Source organism: Petromyzon marinus, chromosome 59 (genome assembly GCF_048934315.1).
Source record: "Petromyzon marinus isolate PM22_M1 ecotype Great Lakes invasive population chromosome 59, UKy_Petmar_22M1.pri1.0, whole genome shotgun sequence".
Classification (NCBI taxonomy): domain Eukaryota; kingdom Metazoa; phylum Chordata; class Hyperoartia; order Petromyzontiformes; family Petromyzontidae; genus Petromyzon; species Petromyzon marinus.
Window position 1 is genome coordinate 10,564,878 of NC_133725.1, and position 21,772 is coordinate 10,586,649.

At 43.6% G+C, this 21,772-nt stretch overlaps 2 long non-coding RNA genes across 2 annotated transcripts; both read left to right on the plus strand.

Annotated features, from left to right (window-relative positions):
* Positions 1-1,231: 1,231 nt before the first annotated feature.
* LOC142905840 (uncharacterized) lies at positions 1,232-7,306 on the plus strand. The gene is made up of 4 exons (XR_012929838.1): positions 1,232-1,468; positions 4,601-4,723; positions 5,235-5,393; positions 6,147-7,306. It is a non-coding gene; the product is annotated as an uncharacterized LOC142905840 (long non-coding RNA).
* A 1,757-nt stretch (positions 7,307-9,063) lies between these two features.
* On the plus strand, positions 9,064-18,201 carry LOC142905841 (uncharacterized). The gene is made up of 2 exons (XR_012929839.1): positions 9,064-9,140; positions 17,152-18,201. It is a non-coding gene; the product is annotated as an uncharacterized LOC142905841 (long non-coding RNA).
* The last annotated feature ends 3,571 nt before the right edge of the window (positions 18,202-21,772 follow it).

Consider the following 21,772-nt stretch of genomic DNA (forward strand, 5'->3'; position numbering starts at 1 on the left):
TGGTGAGCAGGTGGGTGGGTGAGTGCATGAGTTATAGATTAAGTGGGTGGATGGGTCAGTGTGTGATTTGGGGCATGAATAGGTGAGTGGGTGGGTTAGTGGAGTGTTGAGTGAGTGGGTCGTTGAGTTAGTGAGTGGGGGGTATGCAGGTGGGTTCGTAGGTAAGTGGTTAAGTGAGTGGCTGGGTGTGTTGATGAGTGAGTGGGTTTCGCGATTGAGTGGGTTCCAGGGTGATTGGGTTCATGAGTGCTTGGCTGGGTGTTTGAGTGGGTGGGTGGGAGGCTGAGTCAGAGTGGAGCGCCAGGGTAGCGGAATGTTAACTCCCTCGCCATTTGTATAGGACATCGTGGATTCCATCTCGATCGTGACGCCTGTATATTTGGAGTTTGCATGTTCTCCCTGTGGTTGCATGGATTTTTCTCTGGGACCTCCGAGTTTTTCATGCATATTTAGAAATATACATTTAGAGGCTTTGGCTGCTATAAATGTCCACGTGATAAGCCACTTCTTTGAGCTATCATTTGTTTGCCACGTCGTTTCCGACAAGGATCTGTATAGCTCAGTGGGCCTTACCTGGTGAATTTAAAATAATTCAATTGTAGTTGAACTATTTTAAGTGAATAGGTGGATGAGTGGGTCGGTGGGTTGGTGAGTGGCTGGTTTAGTAAGTGAGAGGTTGGATGAGTGGGTGGGTGGTTGAGTTGTTGGTTTAGAGATTAAGTACGTGGCAGGGTGAGTGAGTGGGTGGTTGAGTTGTTGGTTTAGAGATTCAGTACGTGGCAGGGTGAGTGAGTGGGTGGGTGGCTTTACGAGTGGGTGGATAAGTCATAGAATGGGGCGCCATGGTGGCTAGAAGATGTTAACCACCTCGCCTGGTATATTGGACTTCGTAGGTTCGATCCCGACCTTGACGCCTGCTGTATATTTGAAGTTTGCATGTTCTCCCCGTGGTCGTGCAGATCTTTCTCCGGTTTCTCCAGTTTTTCCCTGCACATTTAGAAACATGAGTATTTTGAGCATTTGGCTGCTATAAATTTCAATGTGATAAGCCACTTCGTTAGGCTATCATTTGTGGCCAGGTCGGTTCTGAAAAATAGCTCTGGTAAAATAAAAAATGGTTTCATTTATAGTCTATATGTGATTGACTTCCCAGGAAGTAACACTCATTGTATAAACCCCAGAAGAATATTGTTTTGAGTCACCCAAACCAGAATGTGAACTGATATATTCGTATTTTCAAGCGAGGTTCTCGGCCACAGACCACCTGGACAAATATGATGTAGTTTAGTTTGCATATGAATTATTACTTGGGGTTTGTTGATATGATAAAGTTAATGTTTTCTTTGACAGGTCTATTGTGTTGTACACTCTGACAGGGGCTCAGGCTTGTTGGGGCAGCATCTGGCTGAAATGCACCTTCACAACAGGAAGATTGGAGAGAGGCTTCACAAGGAAGAGAAAACTATCGGTATTGAATCATGAAAATGTAAAACATGTGGAAAACTAGGCCCACCGATCCAACCCTAGCATCATGTCAACTATGTATTATGTTGACATTCCTTCGCACTGAGAGTAGGCATGCTAATCGGATCTAATGAATATGTGTAAACAGGCGATTTGTGTGTAAACAAACACACATTTCATACCGCTGTTTATTAATCGTAAAAATCAAGCGATTGAGCTAGTGAATGAGATAGACACATGCTGTCATTATTTCATACATGAACACAACTAGCCAGCCAGCGGTCATGCTTTTCCACACCTAATCACATTCATCTCTTTGTTTTAGCCATCTTTGTGATGAAGGGAACTGTATTGTTCATGTGTGTGCAATGTACTTTTCAGAATATGAATTATGTTGGGTAATATATGAATTATGGCTATTAAAAGTATCTGTATTTAAGTCCATCAGGGCAAACTCTTCTGCAAAGGAGACTTAGAGCATTCAACATTGCGTCCCTTTATATTTTTGCTAATCGCAATATTTTTCGATTTAAAGCTTTCGTGACTGCAGGGATTCATATTCTTGGTTCTTTCGGTAAAGTCACGTGGAGGGGAAATAATAAAATAATGCAAATAAAACATATAATAAAATTTTCACGAAGTTTCGACCACAACGCAAGCAGACGTCCTCAGATGAAGAAACAGAGCTGTCGGAAAGACAGCGTCTTAATGAACACTGGGCAGTGAACGCTGGGCAGTGTTTATTAAGACGCTGTCTTTCCGACAGCTCTGTTTCTTCACCTGAGGACGGCTGCTTGCGTTGTGGCCGAAATGTCGTGAGAATTTTATTATATTATGTTTTATTTGTATTATTTCCCTTCTACGTGACTTTGCCGAAAGAACCAAGAATATTATCGCAATATGTTCAGGAGATAAATGTCAAGGTCTGCTAGCCAAAAGAAGGCTTTAGGAGAGAGTTCATGTAGTTTTGCTATTCATTCATTAAAGGGCAATAGAGTAAATGCTAAAATAAATGTTTTCAGCTATTTTTTTTATATACGCTAGATTTACAAGTCTATAATGTACAGAAAATACCATGGTTGGCCAGACCATCACTCGGCATCTGCATGTGGCTCCTGGGCAGTTCAAGTGTGGCTCTGCAGAGGCGCTGCTAATTTGTAACTCTTCAATTTAACTTTATATGAAGTGAGAACAATCTGGTATCGGAGGCAGGCCATGAGTACTCCCAGGGCACTGAGATTTCTAAACTCAAAATTACACAGCCAGTCGACACGAGTCAACTTCTGTATGGCTAATCTTTATCTCTTGTGGCTCCCGCGGCCACCTGAAGATTATGGTATGCTGCTGGTAGGGTCAGGAAAGTTGGTCACCCTTGGTATATATCTGTATATGCGTTGATGATTTTGTGCAATGTTCAGCTGCTCCGTCACGACAGGGGTCCCAGTCAGTTTGAGACTGCTAAATTAAGGTTCTTATGTGCTTTACAGATTTTGATAAAAATTTCAGTCTTGAATTTCTCTCAACAGGTATGGACCCTGGGCAGGAGGATGTAGAGTATGTGGGTTTCATACGGCTATATGCTGTGGTTACATCCCACATGTGATCTCCGCTTTAAAGTCATGAAACTGGTTGTAGCCCATTTAAATTTTAATATACCCGTTTAACACGTAGGCTTTCGCGGCCAATATCATCCATAATATCGTTTTTTTGGGGTTAGATCGTTGAAATATAAATTTGTCGTTAAACCCGCCACCACCGACACAGCCAATTCGTAAGGTTTGTCACATAAACAGAACATTCCAATTCGTGAAGGGCTCACAAGTGACGTTATCACATCTATCCCTCCAAGGAATGAAACAGGAGGATTTCTCTACGAATTTGGCTGTCCACCTAATGATGATAGTTGTAATTACTGGCGAAACGTCATACTCAGATTGTAAATGTTGTGGATTTTCTCTCCAACACTTCGGTTTGCTGTACAAGTAGCGGATTGGCATGTTCCGTTTACGTGACAACCTTACTAATTGGCTGTGAGGTGGTGGTGGGTTTAACGGCTCATTTATTTTTATGCGATCTAACCCAGAAAAACTATATTGTAGATTTAATATACCCTTTTGTTGAAGGACAGCCTGGGTGACCAAAGTTTTATAGGAACGGCAATAATGTTAACTTGATTAAATTAGTTTTATCATGAAGCGGTAAAATCAGCTGTTGTTCAGATGTCAGTCTAATTAGTATTACATCGTAGAAATATGAGAGTCCTTTGTGTAATAGTCTATTAACCACTGATGATGGTAACATTGGTTTAAGGTTACATTTTAAGAAGAACTAGATTGGCGTACATTTTATCTTGCATAAGTACACACATTTATGAAATAATATATTTGATTAAAAAATGCATATATTTTCTTCCATTGCACACAGTTGTACCATTGATAACAGGGCACACAGTTACAACTGACATCACCAGATGTCACTGAAGTTCCCTCAGAGATCGATCTTTCATAACCAGTGTTCACATAATCAGTTATGTTTTCGCTAATTACCAATTACACTCAGCCGGGTTTGACAGACTTGTATGAATGTATGTTGAACTTCCTTTCCACCGTACATAGCCAACCGTGCTAAACGGAGGTGCGGGAATTAAGCGCAGAACCTATCGTTAGGATCAATGCTGTTGTAATTTTTTATGAGGATATCAATTGGTGGCTGAAATGAGATGTTCAAAGACTACAGCATGATAATCGGTACATAACATGAGTGTCGAATTATGTCTTAAGAATTACCCAGCCATTTGTACGTAAAATTCAACGTTTCTGGGTGACATCTTAAGTCCGTGTTCTTCATTGCAAGGCCCGCGGGCCGGTGGCAGTCCCTGGTGTCCTTTTTACTGCGACCCCTGACGTGCAGTCCCCGACAATACACACAAGTGAAAACACCCCATCATGCTGTCAAACCCCCCAATGGTTTCAAATGTGAGATGGCTCTTTCACTGATAATGTCTTATTCGCGAAAGTGGCCCCCCTCCGAAAATGAGTGAATATCACTGTTTTAGGTCAAGGATTGGCCAAATAAAGTAGGTATTATTTGCTTATGTTTTCAAATGTCCGTAATAAAACCATATTAATGCCACCAGCTGAATGAGTGGCAGGAGGACTGGGTGACGTTCTTCTCACGGCAGCGACTGCAGCTTCAGCTGGACATGATAGAGAAGGACTACGGTGAACGGGAAACCCGCGAGCTCTGGTCTCGGCTTCAGGTTCGTAAGCTGTTTCACTCTCGCCCTTAATACATGCAGCAGTGTAGCTCATCATGTGCACAGCCATATGGGAAACCCATTTGATCGCAGTGGGTTTTCGAGGTGACTTTAAAGGTAAAGTGGTGTTTCACACGCAGGCTTTCGCGACCAATATTATTCATGATAAAGTTTTTTTTGGCTTAGATCGCGTAAGTGTAAATGCGTCGTACACCCACATCCACCCAACACAGCCCATTAGTAATGTTTCTGACATGAACAGAACGTGCCATTTATGTTAGTGCTCGGCACTCTGGTGTGTTAGAGAGGAAACGCAGAACATTTTCAAACGAGTACGACCTTTCGCTGGTGATTACAACCAGCATCATCAAGCAATTGCCAGAAGCGTTCTGACTTCTGGCAATTGCCTAATGGAAATTGGAGGTGGGTGTACGATGCTTGTAAATTTATGCGATCTAACTCGAAAACAACGTTATCATGAATAAAGTGGTGTTGTTTTTTGCGTGGTGTGCAGCTTCGGTTGGGGGATTTTTTCCGGGACGTAGAGGTGGTTCCGGCACTGCTCCACGGTGACCTATGGACTGGGAACCGCTGCAGAGATTAATGAAGGGCCCGTCATCTTTGACCCAGCCTCCTTCTATGGGCACTCGGAGTACGAGCTTGCCATCGCTGGGTAAGAAAAAACTACAAACAACCAAAACAATAGCAGCAACTGCCGTTCACTGCCCTGTCTGTGGCATGCAAGGTTCATTCGTATAACCTCAGTGTGGCAAGGGCTGGCTCATTAAATAAATAACAGAGACCAGGTAGAGTTGTGGTTGAGATGTCTACATGCTGAGGTCTCCACCCTCTCTATTTGCTAACTTACAAAGACTCATCCTTCCTTGCTAAGGCTTTTTGGGCAAATCCTGTTAAAGCTGATACGGTGCACAAAACAATAGTGGAACGATAAAACTCTTACTTATCCACGGCACTTGAGGATGCTTGAATGTTCCAGAAACACAGTTTGTCGAACAAGGAACTCCTGGTTCAGAGACAAGTTGCCACTGATGTGCTTTACCAGAAATCCAAGCTGAAGATAATTCATTACACGTCAAATGGAATTCAAACCCTCAGAGCTGGGATATGCTTCAGTGATCAAAAACACATTTGACATGATGTTTACTGTGCAGCCATTGGTGACCAAGTTCAGACCACAGCATTCCTGCCCTCAATTCGCAGGAACGTTTGTTGATAGATGGCTCACTGAATTTTGAACGGAGGACCTCAATGGCATTGGCTCGGTGCTCTGACATTGAAATTAACCTCGAGCCTCTCAATTTCCTGCATTACGTTGAATTTGTGAAAATGTTGTTCATTGTTATGTTGTTCGTGCTGGAACAGCAGCATTGTAAGATTTTGAATGTTTGGTGTTGTTTGGGTACAGGATGTTCCAGGAGCTTTAGCTCCACGCTTCACTCATCCTACCACGCTCTCATCCCAAAGTCACAAGGCTTCGGCAAGAGCCAGAAGCTCTAGCAACTCTTCCACTACCTGAACCACTGGAATCACTTTGGGACAGGATACCGAGGGTCATCCATCTCCACCATGTGCAGTCTCCTCAAGTGAATGAACGGTGCAGGAAATCGTGGGCTATGGTGTATGACTATAAAAATTCTTATCGGCCATGATATACATGATATACATTGTTGAATAAAGGCCTTCCCTAAGCCACCACTAAATCTCACGAAACTAGTCCATTTAAATGCTGTGCAATGCCCTAGGCATTCCACGTGAGTGTGACCGGTGGTCCCTTTGTTCCGCATCCTGGCCGTGATCTCCACGCGAAAACTGGGTCAGTTAATGTCCGAATCAGAATCTTTAATTAGGCTGGACGAATCTGATGAGCTATGAAGCTCTTTTTTCACAGATGTCCAGTCGGGGCGAGTCAGAAAGTTACAACAACAAACAACAGTACAAACAGATGGGAGGGCAAAGTAAAGGAACGCGAAGCAAATTTTAACTTAACTTTCGTGACTGCAGGAATGTATATTCTTGGTTCTTTCGGTAAAGTCACGTAAATAGAAAACAAAAAACAATAAAATAAAGACCGCTTGTGTTGCGATTGAAACGTCCTAGGTTTTTTGCTTTTATTATTTTAAATGTATTTTTTATTTGTTATTTTTTAATTTTTTTTTAATTTAATTTGAATTTTATTTCTTGTTTTCTATTTACGTGACTTTACCGAAACAACCAAGAATATGAACGCTAAGCAAGTCATGAAATAAAAATATATAAGAGTTCAAATTGCATTAGTGCATCAATTCCTGCCAAAAAATTTTTATCACCAAATGCCATTTTGGGCAAGGCAGCATAACAAAAACAATCCCAAATGTTTGGGTAGTACCAGTTACATTGTATGTGTTTGTTGTTGTTTTGCTATGGGAGTAAACCCTTGCAGAGAAAGGGACCAGAATTAGGAAAGTGAAACCAGGCACTCCTTCAGAAGATGCCATGCACGGGCGTGACCACTGCACCACCCTGACGCCCAAACAAATGTAATTCAAATAATCTACAATACTGGCAAATAAACCCTATTAGTATCAACCGAATGTCTGGACAATCTGACCCCCTCTACACAAGTAACAGTTGAGAGTCAACGCTGTGATGTTGTGCGATTGGTGCAAGCGGGGTGAGGTCAAGGCCGATGACTGCTTCCAGCGGTGTCAAGATGAGCATTTTGAAGAGGCTCGCGAAGGATGATACTTGGCAGTTGGGTGCAGTCTCCCTCCATTAACAACAGAGGGCAGAGGAGCGACGCTCACAACAATTGGCTGAGCACTGGGCGTATACAACGCATGAAGTCGGCAGCAAGTTTATCTCAGGGAGTTGACCCGCACACGACAACTGGGTCTGTCCCGTGTGTTCACGCTATAACGCGGCTGCCTTCATTTAGGGAACGCGCACCGCCATAAGGCGACTTGTGAGCGGTCGACGCCGAACTACTTTCTTGAGCTGCGCGGTTGAGCGAGACGAGACGGTAACGCGGCGGCGTCCCCTCAAGTTGTTTGTAACCCAATTCTGACTGCGCTTGGACATTCATTACGGGGGAAATAGTTTTCGCTTAACGCGGCACTTTTCAGGAACGCATCTACTGCGTTAAACGAGGATTCGCCGTACAGGTGCTGTGCACACTGTACTCGGAATCAAAATCCGAAGCGCTATCAAGCTCTCACTCACAGGTGTCCAGTAAGAGGCGGTGGGGGGGTCACCAAGTGACACGCAGCTTGACCGTGGAGTAGACCGCGAGGACGCCAACGTCGCCTAGGCAACGCCACCCCCCCCCCCCCCCCTCTGGCTCTGCCTGCCTCGCTCTGTGCACGTGAGGTGCCAACCACCGTGGGGGGCCCCTCCGCTGCGTCCATATCGTACAGTCGCACATTCATTAATAGTCACACTCTTAATCATGTTTATGGTCATCGTCATTAAAGGTGAGTTTAATAATAATACCACTACACAATGTGTGCATTAATATATACGGCATGAATAAAACGCACCTGTAAATATCCTAAGTAAGTTTGACCTGACATTATTGCACAACAATTGCCCAGCCACCGTGGGATGTTTATCCTCCAATGTGTATCTGGCTCTGACCTGACTTATATAAAAGTGCAGCTCTGCAATTGCTTGGTCACACGACCGCTGGTGAAAAGACCTTCATGAGAGCGAACTCTTTACGAGTATTTGGTCTAATTTTCCATTTAGCAATAGGTTTTACCCATTCTGGCAATACAACAGGTGTCAAGATGTTAAAACACCAAACAGAATCCTCATTCAAGGAATCCTGTCTGGATTAACCACGTACTTGTGGTGAACATGGAAACATGCTCTGATAATATATGCATTGTCTTTGAAACTGATTAGTCCACACCAGGAAGGTCCCATATTCTACTTTTCCACGTTGACCAGATGTGTTGGAAGAGCCGGCTGAAAGCCACACTTTGCTGGATCACACGTGACTTGCCGATCAGCTAACTGTGGTGTGCCCATTTAGCGACCTCTGGTCTGTGAGTTCAGTTTACTAACCATTAACAGCATGGCAGCTTTCTAAGTGGCTTGTGTGACAATTAACCCATGTCATTATCTCTTGCACAGCCTGAAATAAGTTTTGGCGTCAGGGATGGAAATTATGACTCACCCACCTGCACCTGTGCTCCCAGACACCTAAGGACCTTATTACCGCTGTGAGAAATTGACGGGCGTAGACTGCTGCATGGCGATGATGTATTCACGTCGTTCCTGCTGTTTTCCTCTTTTGCAATTGGTGTGCCAACACCTCCAGATGCAGTTCCTGAAGGACGTGGGCATTCGGGACATGTTCGTTTTTCCTGTGATGAATGAGTTTGTCCAAACACACAGGGAAGTCAGCCTGTTCATCGAGGTGCGTTTCCCATGTTTATTTCACTCGATTGGTCGTCTGTTTGCAAGGTCATGCTCTGCCCAGAGGTCACCCACTGAGATTTTTTTTACCGTAACATTACCGTCACTTGGGTTTGGTGATTGATTCAACGGGCAAAAATATTTATAAGAAGCGTAAACATGGCAACGTGATCATTGTCAGACCACGGAGGACCTTCAGAATGCCGAGTATGATCTTTAAATTGATCCTGGACTCAGTCAGGGGATATTTGAACAATTTGAATATTGGGGCGATATCGTCTTGCTACGGGTCTGAGTGAGAAGTCTCCCAGCGGTTTTTTGAGTCCATAATCGGGATATTTGGGTTAGAGCACGTAAACATGCACTCAATAATACACTAAATATGCACTATTTATTTATATATACAGTGAGGGAAAAAAGTATTTGATCCCCTGCTGATTTTGTACGTTTGCCCACTGGTAAAGAAATTATCAGTCTATAATTTTAATGGTAGGTTTATTTGAACAGTGAGAGACAGAATAACAACAACAAAATCCAGAAAAAACGCATGTCAAAAATGTTATATATTTGACCCCCTCTCAATCAGAAAGAAATTAGGTTAGCTTTACATTTGACTGACAGTGAATCAGCAGAAGAAGCAGTCATGTTGTCTATGTGATTCCAATCAGAAGGTGACATTTTTTGTGTTAACATTAAATTAGCTTGTAGGAGAGTCCTGTCTAAAGTATCGAGTTCAAATCGGTGTAGCCTTATCCTCTCTGAGATTTAAGATAGGCTGGCCTTAAACAGAATCTGTTTAGAATTTGGAGAAGATACAGCAGAAATGAGTGTGAAAGCGATGGGTATTACCTTGTGATCGCGGCATCTTTTGAGGAAGGTCAGAGTCTCGATGAGCTGTGACTTCTTGTCCCGTTGTCTGTTTAAAGCTCTAACAGATAGGTGAAAGCCCTCCCCGTAGAGGTTATCAATTCTAGATTTAAAGCTTTCGTGACTGCAAGGATCCATACTCTTTGGTTCTATTCAGTAAAGTCACGTAGGTAAATAATAAAACAACAAAAATCACGACGTTTCAGCCACAACACAAGCGGCCTTCATCAGGTGAAGGAACCAGGCTGTCTCGAGGACAGCGCTGGAGTGAAACACAGCCACGCTCAGACCGCGACCGTTAAGCTGTGTGCGAGGAAACAAGGTGCCTTGACAAAGGAATTAGCATAAAAATTAGCATTTGATTGGCCGACTTAGCATGATGAACGGTGTAGAGGTGGTGTACATGCGGGTGCACATGCCGGTTGGTGCGGATTGAAATCACATAGACAACATGACTGCTTCTGCTGATTCACTGTCAGTCAAATGTAAAGCTAACCTGATTTCTAAATTCAACCAGCTATTAAAGAAGAACCCAGTTCCACATATAACAAAACTCGACGTCAACAAAATCGTCATTAATCAGAGTAGCACGCCGATTTCGGACAATCTGAAAACAGTACTGGCTAGGGGACTGAATTTTGCTGTCACCCCAAAACACATACCAGTAGATGATATCATCTCTCAGGTCGATGTAGCCCTCAAAGGCGTGGGACACATCCAAGCAGATGTTGTGAGAGCTGAAATAGCCCCTATTCTTAAGAATGCTAAGAAACCCATTAGTAACATCAGCAAAAATGAATGCTCTGAACTCGCGAATTAAAAAAAAAACAGAAGTGATATAGTCATCCTCTCAGCCGATAAAGGCAACGCTACTGTAATTATGGATAAAGATTCATACAACAACAAAATCCAGAATCTGCTCAACGATGGAAGTTACTCAAAAATTAAAAATTACCCTACCAATAGCCTAGCGATGAAAACCAACAAGATCATCACAAGTTCGACCTCCCTAATCGACCCAACTAAACGTCCCTCCCTAAAACCTTCTGCTGCAAGACTCCCTAGATTCTATGGTCTTCCCAAGATCCATAAAGAAGGCTCCTACTACGACCCATCGTATCCACGATCAACTCCCCTACCTATAGACTAGCCCGTTTTCTGTCATATTCCTTGCTGCCTTTCACTGACAAGACCACCTCAGCAGTACTTAACTCAGCCCAATTGGTCTCTATGGTCAAAGACGTTGTACTGTCCCCTGACGATATCCTTGTCAGCTTCGATGTGGTCTCTTTGTTCACCAAGGTCCCAGTACCTGATACCATTGAAATAATTGAAAATTTGGTCCAACATGGACTAGACGCCGATACACCTGCACTGGTTAGGCACTGCCTCAACAATACCTACTTTACTTGGAATGGCTCCTTCTACAAACAAAATGAGGGTACCCCCATGGGTTCCCCCTTGTCACCAGTGATAGCCAATATTTTCATGGAGAAATTTGAATCAGACGCCATCCAGACTTCCACCCTCAGACCTTCCCAGGGGAAGAGATATGTGGATGACACTTTCGTCATTTGGCCACAAAGCCTCCCAGCTTTGAACCTTTTCCTACACCCCATCAATTCCAGACATCCCGCCATCAAATTCACCATGGAAGTGGAGAAAGATGGCAAGCTACCATTCTTCGATGTTCTGTTTGAGAGGAGACCTGATGGCTCATTGGGGCATTCTGTCTACAGGAAACCCACCCACACAGATTCCTACTTGAAACCTGATTCCCACCACCACCCAGCCCAAAAGAATTATCTCATCAAAACTTTATACCATTGGGTTCATTGCATTTCGGACCAACACAACCTGACCAGTGAATTAAAACATGTACACCTGGCCCTCAAAAGGAATGGTTACTCTGACCGTACCATCCGCCAAGCTGTCTCTCCCTCCATACAGAAACAACCACTTGATACTCCGGTCAAAACCATCACACTTCCATATATAGCAGGCGTTACTAAAAAGATTTCCAAAATTCTAAACAAACACAAGATCCAGGTCCGGCTCAATACAGTACACAAAATTCGTGATCTGATCCCATCCGTGAAGGATGTCATTCCTGATTTACAGTACCCCGGGGTTTACAAATTGAGTTGTACCTGCGGTGATTGCTACATCGGTGAGACAAAGCGACATGTCTCTGACCGAATTCGCGAGCACAAATCAGATTTGAAACACGGCAAAACGAATTCTTCTGCCGTGGCTGATCACTGTTACAACGCTGTAGGGGATCACGATATAATTTTCTCCGATACCAAGGTTCTTTGCAAACCCACGGGCTTTTATCAGAGATTTGTTCATGAAGCAATTCAGATCTACAAACACAGACACAATTTCAACCGAGAGGATGGTTTCAAATTAAGCAACCATTGGAAAGATGTTCTAAATCGAACTAAACATTAAACTAATTTCAATGGTACAGTATATTTTTTCAAGTAGTGGTACCCCAAACTTTCGCAGCTCTTATAAATTCCCCCTTTTCACACCATCAATAGGTAAACTCCCCCTCCCCCCTTCCCCCCCCCCCCCCCCCCGCGCCAAACTGCAAGTCCACCGGCACGTACACCACCTCTTTCCTAAAATCCGCCAATCAAATGCTAATTTTTATGCTAATTTCTTTATCAGAACACCTTGTTTGCTCGCACACAGGTCCGATGTCTGAGCGTGGTTGTGTTTCGCTAAATTCTCCTGTTTGATGAGTACTAGGTGCCTCGGTGAATGTATATGCTCTAACTTTAACATAGCTATTTCTGTGACCAGTTACAAGCTAATCACTCAGCTATTTCAATGCTAAATTCGATGCTAATTCCTTTGTCAAGGGCTCCCTCTGCAGATGTGTATACTTTAACTTAGCTATTTCAATGAGCCATTTCAATGCTAAATTATATGCTATTTCCTTTGTCAAGGCGCTTGGTCTTTTTCTTCTCACACAGCTTACAGGTCGTGCTCTAAGCGTGGCTTCTTCCACTCCAGCGCTGTCCTCCAGACAGTCTCGTCTCTTCACCTGATGAAGGCCGCTTGTGTTGTGGCTGAAACGTTGTGATTTTTTGTTATTTTATTTTCACCTACGTGACTTTACCCAATAGAACCAAAGAGTATGGATCCTAGCAGTCACTAAAGCTTTAAATCTAGAATTATGAGGCTCGTTTACCCAGGAAAGCCTCACTGCAGGCGCGACACGTCCATGTAGGCTATCTAGGCGGTCGTCTAGGGCGTAAAGTTAAGTGGGGTGCCAAATTCGAGGAAAAAAAACCTGTAATTAATTTCTCAACATTTCTGACAATTGATTAATTGGACAGACGGACGGACAAACCGATTAATTATACCTCTTTAAATAAATAATTAATATTGGACGGAAAATAGGGGCAAAATGTTTCCCAGTTTACCAAAAAACTCAGCCTCGATCTGCCCCTGGGGTTTGGGGGGCGCCGATTGCTGGCAGCAGCGGGTCCAGGGCCGCCGCTGCCTCACTGAGTGAGTCTCGTGGCTCTTTTTCAGGAGGGTCCTGCCAGTTTTCACAGTAGGGGGTGGCTATGTATAATCCCAATTGAGTAATGTGTACTTTATATCAGAATACATTACAGTACACTATACCATTTTGCGTGAAAACTCGGACCCATTATCTTGAAGTTATCGGGGGTGGGGCGTCTTTGCTTATTAGCATCTTTAGTATCTTGCGATTCACCAACGATGGTTGGGGCAAGCCTGACTGCTGATGAGACACTGAATGTCGAAGCGAGCCCATAGCTTGCTTTGTATTGAACTAATACTGCTGACATTATGCACTCCAAGTTTTTGGCTCTTATGAAACATTTTTTTTATTTTCCATCTACGTGACTTTACCGAAAGAACCAAATAATATGAATTCCTGCAGTCAAATAAAGTTTGAAGTCACTGATGCAAGTGTTTGATGATGTACGTATGTGCTCAGAATCATTAGCCATACTTGACTGTTATAGAGCACAAAACTGTCATTACCCGCTAGATGGCAGTCAAATTATGCGGATGTAATTCCGGCTATGCACGACAGACAGATAGACAAATAATCCCTGGTGGGCAGTGTGGAATCTCTTATGGGTTCTTTCGGTAAAGTCACGTAGAATGGAGATAAAATAATACAAATAATAGCAGAATAAAATTCTCACGACGTTTCGGCCACAACACAAGTAGCCTTCCTCAGGTGAAGAAACAGGACTGTCCGGAAGACAGCGCTTGAGTGAACCCTGCCAAGCTTGGAAGCGTCTTTTAAGCTGTGTGGGAGGAACAGAGCGTCTTGACAAAGGAGTTTACATATGAATTAGCATGTAACTGGGGGATTAGCATGATGTTGGTGTGATGGATGAGCACCACGGAGAGCGACGAGTTTTGTTCAGATGGACGAGTTCATCTATGTACGGAACGGAGGAGGGGGGGAGAGGAGTTTACATATCAACAGTAAATTAGCATGTAACTGGGGGATTAGCATGATGTTAGTATGAGGGATTAACACCACGGAGAGCGACGAGCTTGGTTCAGACGGACGAGTCTATCTATGTTCGGAACGGAGGAGGGGGGGGGAAGAGGGGGAAACAGCCACGGTGCGCTGCTCTGTCCTGTGTTGCGTTATAACTATGCTACAAACTAGACTACTATACATTACAATATTATACCTTCCAATCTAAACTACATTGTATGATATCGCATACATAGACAAACCCCACCCTTGAATTATACAATGCGTTACTATACACTACCCTATACTTTAGACTATAAAATATTAGACTTGTAGTATTACACTATGTATTATTCTACTAACCCTACTGTATACCACACTGCTGTATATTCACTATACAATTACGGTACTATATATTGCCTTATCAATTATATTTAACATTACACTGTTATACTATTTATTATTATACAAAATGCTATAAACTAAACTATTGACCGTCGTGTGAAAGGTACTAAGAGGCAATGCCAGCAAATGGATTGCAGTCTGAAAGTCACCGTAAAATACAATCAATCAAAAACCGAAATGGTTTATAACGTCTTTCCAATGGTTACTAAGCCGGAATCCATCTTCTCGGTTGAAATTGTCTGTGTTTGTATATGTGGATAGCCTCATGAACGGATCTCTCATGGTAGCCAGGTGGCTTGCAGAGAACCTCCGTCTTGGAGAAGTCAATGTCATGTGAGCCCACTGAATAATAAAAGTGATCTGCCACGGCTGAGGTGTTCGTCCTACCGTGTTTCAAGTCTGCTTTATGTTCACGGATGCGGTCTGAGATATGTCGTTTGGTTTCTCCAATGTAGCTGCTTCCACAGAGGCAACTTAGTTTGTAGACGCCCGGGTACTGTATGTCTGGAACACATATTTTACAGACGGAACCAGATCACGGATTTTATGTACTGTGTTGAATCGGACCTGGATCTTGTGTTTATTCAGGATTTTGGAGATATTTTTTGTGACCCCCGCAATGTAGGGTAAGGTGATGGTTTTGAATGGCTCGTCAAGAGGATCCTACTTCATGGTTGGAGTGATGGTTTTGCGGATTGTGTAGTCGGAGTAACCATTAGCCTTGAGAGCTTGGTGTACGTGCTTGAGTTCACTGGCAATGTGTTCCTGGTCGGAAATGCATTGGGCTCTATGGTATAGAGTCTTGATGAGGGAATTCTTCTGGGATGGATGGTGGTGGGAATCCGGTTTTAAGTGAGCATCCATATGGGTAGCTTTCCTGTAGACAGAGTGGCTCATTGAACCATCAGGTCTCCTTTTAATTAGGACATCTAAAAAGGGTAGCTTGCCATCTTTTTCGTGTGTGGAACCTGTTGTTCCTACCTGTATAATCCCCAGTCATAACCCCCACCATTAAGCCCAAATGCAGATACTTACCCCACACTGCAACCCTTAATCCAGATGTGCATGTACATAAACAGCCCAGAATTTATCAATCCACTGCTGGATGAGGGCCTCCCAAAGTCTTGCGGGTCGTGAGGTATATATGACCATACTTCACCACGCTGGTCAGTAGTGCGTTGGTGCAGATGGAGGGGGGGGGGGACTGCAGAACAACAATGGATTTTTCTGCACTGTCCTTTCCTGCTCACGCTGGCTACGGCACCGTCTTTGTGCGTGCTGGCAATTAATCAGTCATACATCCAGGCTACAGTATATCCACGCTCAACTCTGCCGAGCTTCTAAGGCCTAGCGAAATCGAGCACATACCGGGTGATTTAGATATAGGTCATCCAATCTATTCGCCTAAGATACATCTCTCATCATAACCCCTATTCCACAACCAGCCATTGGAGTTCCGCCACCGCCACTTAGTGGCGAACAGCGGTTGTTGTTGATGTACGTCACTTATCTTGTCTGAAGCACTCCGATAAGCCTGGGCGAAAAGGGCACTCTATTAATAAGAATAATTGTTATTATGAATATAAATATCACTACACTTACTTTGAGGATGGGACGCATCGCATCTGTAATACACACTTTAATATGACATTACTCAGACCAATCTGATTAATCTTTCTGTTATTTCTTCCCCCAAACATATTTAACTATCATGAGATTAATAATCCATTCAGAACGCTCACAGAGCAGAATAACGTCATCACCATCGCCTCGTGTTACAAAATATCCCTCGGAAGGAGATACCACGACTGTATCTGATGTCATTGGAAAGATTTGATAAACCATTTCAGGTCTTAATTGATTGTTCACGCTTACAGTGGCTTTCAGACAGCATACATTAATTTTTCGTCTCCCCCCTCCTCTTTTCAGAACATAGATGGACTAGTCCTAAATAAACTGCCAAATCGCTGCGCGTGGCGCTGACGTTTTTTGTTATAAATAAATAAATACACCGTTTAAAAATACATTTATGCAAACCGACACACCTGATGACGACCGTTTGTGTTATGGTCGAAACGTCGTGAGAATTTTTATTGTTTTATATATATTTTATTGTTTCCCTTCAACGTGACTTTACCGAAAGAGCTAAGAATATGTATCTGATATATCAAGTAGCCATTTTATCCACACCATAAATAGGTTGACACAACAGTTGCTTCATTTGTCTAAATGTTTTTTTGTTTACACATCCCATCAGACACGTGACCTTCTGCGACTGCACAACCCACAGCATTGTAAGTTCAACACAAGCAGCCTCTGGAGCGTTTTCGACATGCAGTGTCTCATCAGCAGAGCCAACATCGCTTGAAGCAATGGTGGTAAACTGCCAAATGTGTAGAGGCGAGGACCCTCTCTGTTCGATATGGGTACTAATTGAACGCATAATTGTATACAGTAATACATATAACACAATAATTATGTTTTTATTGTGGAGATTACAAGTCAAAACATTAAGAAGCTTCGTTTCATATATCTGTCCCTCTGCATAACAATGTAAACGTTTAGTTTTACACATCGCTTAAGTATCACGACCATCTAGGAATTTAATAATTGCAGCAACTTTGGTTCAATACAAGCAAACTCTGGACCGGTTTTGGCAATGTCTCAATCAGCACACGAGGAGGCAGCATCTTCACACGCACCCTGCTGGAGAATTTTTTTTTGTCATGTAACAGTCAAAAATTATATTTATAATGCTCAGAGATGGGATTTAACCGTACCAAGTGTAAAACATGAACGTAACACAATGAGGCTTAGTTTGTATCCTTTTTTCGAGCGGGATGAGATCATCCTGCTCACTGCCCTGATTCACACTCATGATCGCAGCAGTACTGGCTGAGTTCTCGGGACCCATCAACTATTTTCAACCTATAAACGATGTTTGATTTTACCAGGTAAGGCCCACTGAGCTATGTAGCTCTTTTTCAGAAGTGACCTGGTCCCAAACAATAATTCGACAAAGTGGCTTATCACGTGGAAATTTTGAGCGGCTAAATACTCTAAACGCGCGCTTGTAAATGTGGAGAGAGAAAAAAAAACGGAGGAATTGGAGAAAAGTCCATGCAACCACGGGGAGAGAGACACTAAAATTCCAAAAAAATACATGCATCAGGGTCGGGGTCAAACCCACGACCTCCTGCATTACCAGGCGAGGAAGTTAACATCTCACCACTGTGGACCTCTGAACCACTCGGTCACCTCTCCAGTCTGATAGTGTGAATCTAAATAAATTGTGGTGATAAATGGAGACATTGTGTCTGCTTGTCTCTGTCGTAATTTTCTTAATTCATGAATTCACACTGACAACAACGAGAAAGGACGCACGGTGATGCTGTCAGCGACGTAGATGTGTCTTGATGCGACGCAAATCAATCAAGCGGCGGTGTTAATCATCACGTTACCACGTATTTGCCAAACGACGTAAAAAGGGGGAAGACATACATCGGGGTATTACTCTACGAGCATTATTGTCTTGACTATAAAGTTGCAGTGATTGAAAAAAAAACTGTATTTAAGTAATCTCTATTCATACGGGAAGCAAATAAACAGAATAACAATCTATATAAATAAAAATGTAAATGTTCGTTTGTTCAAAATCTTAAATCTCCGAAAGTTCTTCACCGATTGCTTTGAAATTTTGACACAACGTTGCATTCGAATACACGCATGTTTTTATATACATACTATGTTGTTATATACCTACTATTATATAGATGTCACACCTGTGACAGGTAAAAATATACTCATTGGCTTTTTCGGTAAAAATATGCTTTTTTTGAAAAACAGCGCCATCTGTTGGACGTAAAAGCAACACACGCTATACTCTGGTTCTATTGGGTAAAGTCACGTAGGTAAAAAATAAAGTAACAAAAATCACGACGTTTCGGCCACAACACAAGCGGCCTTCATCAGGTGAAGGGACGAGACTGTCTGGAGGCAGGGCTGGAGTGAAAAAAGCCACGCTCAGATCACGACCTTTAAGCTGTGTGAGAAGAAACAAAGCGCCTTGACAAAGGAATTAGCATATAATTTAGCATTGAAATGGCTGAGTGATTAGCTTGTGACTGGTCACAGAAATGGCTATGTTAAAGTTAAAGCATACATCTTCTTTGATTCTTTCGGTAAAGTCACGTAAAATGAGAATAAAATAATAAATTGATAATATAAAATAACAAAATAATATTCTCACGACGTTACCAGGTAAAAATGTTTACCTGGTAAACATTTTTTTATTTAGTTATTCTTCAGGTGCTCCGGTTTCCTCCCACATTAATTGGCCCACACCACCTCAAACTGTAGAGGACCGCAGAGCTTGGGCAATCGTTGGCGCCGACTCGTCGCCTGGCTGCTGCCTTCCCGCTCATCTGTGGTTCCTCCTCGCGCCTCCGAGTCGTTGTCCTCTCTGCGAGAGCGAGCGAGTGATGTGCGGTAGCGGCGTGTTGCAAGTTGACATTGTTATTATTGACACACACACTAGAGGACGGATAAGGTGGCGTGACCTCACATGCATGACAACTGACCCATCGCCAGACACCGCTCACCATGCGGGCACTCACCACTCACCAGGTATCATTCACCTGGCACACACATGATATACAGTGAGGGAAAAAAGTATTTGATTCCCTGCTGATTTTGTACGTTTGCCCACTGACAAAGAAATGATCAGTCTATAATTTTAATGGTAGGTTTATTTGAACAGTGAGAGACAATAACAACAACAAAAATCCAGAAAAACGCATGTCAAAAATGTTATAAATTGGTTTGCATTTTAATGATGGAAATAAGTATTTGACCCCCTCTCAATCAGAAAGATTTCTGGCCCCCAGGTGTCTTTTATACAGGTAACGAGCTGAGATTTAGGAGCACACTCTTAAAGGGAGTGCTCCTAATCTCAGCTTGTGTAACAGGTACCTGTCCACAGAAGCAACAAATCAATCAGATTCCAAACTATCCACCATGGCCAAGACCAAAGAGCTCTGCAAGGATGTCAGGGACAAGATTGTAGACCTACACAAGGCTGGAATGGGCTACAGGACCATTGCCAAGCAGCTTGGTGAGAAGGTGACAACAGTTGGTGCGATTATTCGCAAATGGAAGAAACATAAAAGAACTGTCAATCTCCCTCGGCCTGGGGCTCCATGCAAGATCTCACCTCGTGGAGTTGCAATGATCATGAGAACGGTGAGGAATCAGCCCAGAACTACGCGGGAGGATCTTGTCAATGATCTCAAGGCAGCTGGGACCATAGTTACCAAGAAAACAATTGGTAACACACTGCGCCGTGAAGGACTGAAATCCTGCAGCGCCCGCAAGGTCCCCCTGCTCAAGAAAGCACATATACATGCCCGTCTGAAGTTTGCCAATGAACATCTAAATGATTCAGAGGACAACTGGGTGAAAGTGTTGTGGTCAGATGAGACCAAAATGGAGCTCTTTGGCATCAACTTAACTCGCCGTCTTTGGAGGAGGAGGAATGCTGCCTATGACCCCAAGAACACCATCCCCACCGTCAAACATGGATTTTATTGTTGCTATTCTGTCTCTTACTGTTCAACTAAACCTACCATTAAAATTATAGACTGATCATTTCTTTGTCAGTGGGCAAACGTACAAACCTGCAGGGGATCAAATACTTTTTTTCCCTCACTGTATATGTATTTTATGTTTTTTTTTATTTCAAGGCCACAGTATCGTTTATGAGTGTGAGTTAATTTTTCTTCTCAAGAGGCAAAGTATCATCGGGCCCTCGTGAAGAATGGCACTTTGGCAAGTGGCCCGTGGCCATATGTTCACCGCCTGCTGATTTCCTATTCTCCTTACTGCAGGAACTTGTGAACACGGACAGCACGGTCGTGGACACTTCCAGCAAGCCACGGCTAGCTGATTGGAAGTTCGGCCATGAATCGGTAGGGAGTGACTTGCAGATGCAAACACATACAGAACTGTAAAAAAGACAAAGATCCCCTATAGAGCCTAAAAAGACTTTTGGAGCAAGTGCTGTTAGCAAGCATCTATGAAGGCCGTAATTATGGCACACAAGGGGGTAGGTGGCCGACACTACGCCCGGCCGCCTTTGTCTTCCCAATGGCAATGTTTACACACTTCACAAAGTACTCATTTGAGGCTCATTCGACTTTAGGGAAGCCCCAGGACCCATTCAGATAATCGTCACTGGTATTGTCCATAAGCGGCCATAGAAGTCGGGTCACCGGGTTCGTAGAGCAGCGCGCTATCCGCTACACTACTGCTCCGCACGTACATACACACGCGTACAAGTACCAACATATGCGTACACACACATGCAATGACAGCCATGTTAAGGTGTTCGCTGTAAAGCCCAGAGCATGGGTTTAGGATGTGCGAGCGAATCGCTCGTTTGCCTCGGGCGTTCTCGACGAGCTGATGTTCATGGCGGTCTCCTTCACAGGTCTCCCAGCCCCGGGGGGGAAATGTTTCTCCAATGTATGAGAACCAACAGCCACCGGGGTTCGTGCAGCAGGACGGTCACAGGTGAGACGCACGCGCGCATACACACAAACGAACGCACGGTCACGAGAGCATCGCCGTTAACACCCGGCGCCACATCCCGTCCAGGCACGGACACGGACCTCTTTCTGTCTCACCCACGCGCCGTGGCCCCCTGCGCTGACTCAGCTTGCGTGTGCCAGGTGGGAAAGATGGGAGGGGCGGGTACCAAAGGACTGCGCGGCTTAACGCTCGTTTTCTTCCGCAGGTTTATCAACGTTACACCTTGTGCCAACCAACTGTGATGAGCAGGCACGAGCGTCCGCCCCACCCCGACCCCACCGCCAGCGAGA